Raw genomic sequence first — 4,939 nt, 5'->3', positions numbered from 1 at the left:
ACTGCAGCGGCAGCGTTTCCTTCTGCTCTTGTAGAGCAATTGCTCAAGAAGCCGGTACTGAAATATCTTTGAGGAGATACTGGAACATAACAACACTTAAAGCTCTGAGGAAATTTAAGCAGTTTAAAAGGATTATTTTACACTCCCACTCTTCACCATGTGCTGGAAGAACACCCTTCCCCACAGCTTAGAAATGTATTGCATTTTCCTTACCATTACTATTTAAAAACCAGCAATTGTTTAAATAATCAGAGTATATAAATTTTAACAAGCCTGGTAAAACTGAGACAAATGAATTGTTTCTGAATCTGTGAATGAATGCTGGTGTTCTCTTTTGCTAGTTGCAAAAAAACAATATTGCTTTTTAAAGAGTCTGTTTCTTATTAAGATTTAGAATACTCATTATTCTAGTATCTGAGCTCCAAAATGGGCAGCACAATGCTCCTTGACACCTTGAAGCTATTTTATTTAAAGGAGAAAAGCATATTAAACTTTCATAACATTATCAAATCGAGGTTGCAAAAGACAGTAAACAGTGGGTGCAGTTGCTGGCACACCCTGAATTCTATTTCTTGCCCTACTGATCCAATGTCCTTACTGGGATATCGCGCCCTATGGAAAAAACAAGATCACACGTGTTGAATACAGGTTGTAACTATGGCCTCAATGTTTTTTCCCTTCAGGTGCAGACTGACCACTTTTCAGGACAATGAAGGACAGAAAGAATTAATAGGGCTCCCACACCCCATTATCTAGAAAAATACACCCAGCATTATCTGTGAAGCCTGATCAGCGTGGCACTGGGCAGCATCCGGCCATGTGTGTGTCTTGGACTACTGAGCTGGTATGACTTGAATAACTAGGACCATATCAGAGGCCCACGGTTTGACCTTCAGAGCGTTGCTATGTAGTTGGTAGGTGTGGAACTTTTATTAGATAAAGCACAGTTAAACAGCTGTCAGGAGAAAAATCACAGAATCACAGAATGGTTGGGGTTGGAAGGGACCTTTGGAGATCATCTAGACCAACACCCCTGCCAAAGCAGGTTCAACTAGAGCAGGTTGGACAGGAATGCATCCAGGTGGGTTTTGAATATCCCCAGAGAAAGAGACTCCACAACCTCTCTGGGCAGCCTGTGCCAGTGCTCTGCCACCCTCAGAGTAAAGTTTTTCCTCGTGTTGGGATGGAATTTCCTGTGTTCCAGTTTATGCCCATTGCCTCTTGTCCTGTCACCAGGCACCACTGAAAGGAGTCTGGCCCCATCCTCTCGACACCCACCCTTTAGATATTTATAAGAATTGATGAGATCCCCTCTCAGTCTTCTCTTCTCCAGGCTAAACAGACCCAGGTCTCTCAGCCTTTCCTCATAAGAGAGGTGCTCCTGTCCCTTGATCATCTTTGTAGCCCTCCACTGGACTCTGTCCAGTAGTTCCCTGTCCTTCTTGAACTGGGGAGCCCAGAACTGGACATGGTACTCCAGATGTGGCCTCACCAGGGCAGAGTAGAAGGGGAGGATGACCTCCTTCAACCTGCTGGCCACACTCTTTTTAATGCACCCCAGGAGACCACTGGCCCTCTTGGCTACAAGGGCACATTGCTGCCTCATGGTCAACTTACTGTCCACCAGGATTCCCAGGTCTCTCTCTGCACAGTTGCTTTCCAGCAGGTCAGCCCCTAACCTGTACTGGTGCATGGGGTTATTCCTCCCCAGGTGCAGTACCCGACACTTGCCCTTGTTGAATTTCATCAGGTTCCTCTCCACCCAACTCTCCAGCCTGTCCAGGCCTCGCTGCATGGTGGCACAGCCTTCTGGTGTGTCAGCCACTCCTCATGGTTTTGTAACATCAGCAAACTTGCTGAGGGTACACCCTGTCCCCTCATCCAGGTTGTTGATGAACATGTTGAACAAGACCAGACGCAGTACTGACCCCTGGGGAACACCACTAGCTACAGGCCTCCAGCTGGACTCTGCACCACTGTTCACAACCGTCTGAGCTCTGCCATTCAGCCAGTTCTCAATCCACCTCACTGTCCACTCATCTAACCCACACTTCCTGAGCTTATCTGTGAGGATGATGTGGGAGACAGCGTCAAAAGCCTTGCTGAAGTCGAGGTAGACAACGTCCACTGCTCTCCCCTCATCCACCCAGCCAGTCATGCCATCATAGAAGGCTATCAGATTGGTCAAACATGATTTCCCCTTGCTGAATCCATGTTGACCACTTCCAATAACCTCTTCCTCCACATGCTCAGAGATTAGATCCAGAATGAGCTGTTCCATCACCTTTCCAGGGCTGCAGGTGAGGCTGACTGGCCTTTTGGAAGACTGGCATGACACTGGCTTTCCTCCAGTCCTCAGGCACCTCTCCTGTGCTCCATGACCTTTCAAAAGATGATGGAGCAGCTTTGCAATAACATCTGCCAGCTCCCTCAACACTTGTGGGTGCATCCCACCATGGGGTGGCCCATGGACTTGAGAGTGTCAAGTTTGCCTAAATGATCATAGAACAGTTTAGGGTGGAAGGGACCTTGAAGGTTATCTAGTTCTACCCCCCCTGCCATAGGCAGGGACACCTCCCGCTAGACCAGGTTGCTCGAAGCCCCATCAAGCCTGGCCTTGAACACCTCCAGGGATGGGGCATCCGCAACTTCTCTGATTCCCCCTCATCCTATCACTACATTCCCTTGTAAAAAGTCCCTCTCCAGCTTTCTTGTAAACACCTTTCAGATACTGGTGGACTGCCATAAGGTCACTTATTGTCCTTGACATCCCTTGCCAGCTTTAATTCCATGTGGAACTAAACCACTAGATCCAAAAATGTGAAACTAGCAGAAATAACAGAGGAAATGTGTAAGAATACTTGCCCAGCAACTTCTTCATCAATCAGTGATTTAGTGTGACCTGACCTACACGGCACCAGTGCGGACGGATTAACAACAGCAACTTCAGGGGAACATAAAAAGATTAAAAACAGTCAGTGGAAGACTATAGTGAGCAATATTGAGGGCTTGCCTCCCTAATAAACCCTTCATATTCTAAAATACCATTCGAAGTGCATGCTTTCTCTTTTACTTGTGATCTAGATGCAGCCACCTAGAAGTCAAGGTAATTCTTTCAATCAGCAAAGACCACTACAACGCAGACTGTACTTCGCAGACCTTTGCTACTGTTTGAAACATACTGAGAGAACGACAAGAACCTGCTCAGCGCACAGCTGAGTACTATGTGCTTTGTTTCTGGTAAGGAAACCTGTGGGCTCTTCTGATGTCTTGACTGGTCTTTTGAAGGCATTTCTTAAATTTCAACTCTTAACTGTTTATGTTAAATGGCTCAGGAATTGTCTGCTTTATAGACTACCTCTTTCTCAGGTTCTTGCTCTTCTAAAGCCTGCAATGTCTAAGACAATACTTGGAGGGAAGCAGGGAAAAAGAGAAATTTGTAATAGTGTTCCTGTGTTTACTGACTTGATGTACCTCTGACATGCTCCTCAGGGCACGGTGGAAGCCCTCTGTCTGCCTTTGGTAAGTTCTTAGTAAGGTGAGGAATTAATAGATCAGAGACAGCCATGACAAAGAGGGTTTTTTAATTTCCTTTGGGAAAAGACTGTTCCTGTAAACAGAAATGAATAACTGGAACATGGTTTTAATGCAAAGTAAGTCTTAATTCAACCGTCTCTAAAAGAAAGAGCCTGACTCTAAACTGACTCTGTCATGCAGTGGCTGATCCTCCATTTTCACATATCCCCAAAGAAACCTGTGTAATTTTTTGTCACGGTAGAACTGAAAGATGATTTTAACCAAATAGCGAAAACTCAAACTGTTTTCTCCCCTTTTTCTCACTCCAGCTCATCAGGCCATATGTCTTCATGAAAGAGATGACTAGAATATTGAAGCTAACACCTCTGGAGCAACCAGCTCTGCCTACACATCAAGCTGCCAGAAGAAACTGTTCTAAAAGTTGCAAACACTATTTAATACTGTACAATTCCAATGGGTAGGTCTCTCTTCAAGCAAGGTTTTCAGTAGCAGCTGGGTAGGCAGAAAGATGTGAGAAACACTTCAAGAGAAGGAGGAAGACAAAGTTGTTTGGTATCATAGAATGGTTTGGGTTGGAAGGGACCTTGAAGATAATCGAGTTCCACCACCCTGTCATGGGCAGGGGCACCTCCCACTAGACCAGGTTGATCAAAGCCCCATCCAGCCTGCCCTTAAACACCTCCAGGGATGGGGAATCCACAGCTTCTCTGGGCAACCTAGGCCAGTGTCTCACCTCCCTGACAGCAAAGAATTTCTTCCTAGTATCTAATCTAAATCTACCCCTCTTTCAGTTTAAAACCATTACCCCTCATCCTGTCACTATACTCCCTGATGAAGAGTCACTCCCCATCTTCCCTGTAGGCTGCAATAAGGTCTCCCTGGAGCCTTCTCTCCTCCAGGCTGAATAACCCCAAATCTCTCAGCCTGTTTTCGTATCTCACAGTGCAGCTTCTCAGTCATCAATAAGCAGAAGTACACAGACTGAAGTGTAAGGGCTGGGGGGGCGGGGGGAGAAGTAGTTTCAAGTGCTTAACAACAGAAGCAGGAACAGAAATCCCTATTCTTCAACACAAAGAGAGTGCAAGCTTGCCTTGTGCATCCATCTCAGTGAGGCATAAGCACTTCTCTGGAAGCATTTTTTAAGACTGTCAAAAGCTATTCTTAGTAACTCCCCCTCTGCACCCCCCCAGTTGGTTACTCTGTAGGCTACAGTCCTGTCCAAAATATTTCTGTCTTTTACAGAAAGCCATCTTGTTGCACTGGCAGTTCCTATACACAGTGGCTAGTTCTTCAACTGTTCCTAAAGTGTTGTGTCTCAAGACTTAATCACCAAGAATAGGACAAGAAAAAGAGAAAAACGCTGTTTAAGGGGACAGCATAGTGCCCAATGAAGCTACTAGCA

Source organism: Charadrius vociferus, unplaced genomic scaffold (assembly GCF_000708025.1).
Source record: "Charadrius vociferus isolate BGI_N301 unplaced genomic scaffold, ASM70802v2 scaffold43, whole genome shotgun sequence".
In the NCBI taxonomy this organism is placed as follows: domain Eukaryota; kingdom Metazoa; phylum Chordata; class Aves; order Charadriiformes; family Charadriidae; genus Charadrius; species Charadrius vociferus.
Note: the sequence above shows the minus strand (reverse complement) of the source record.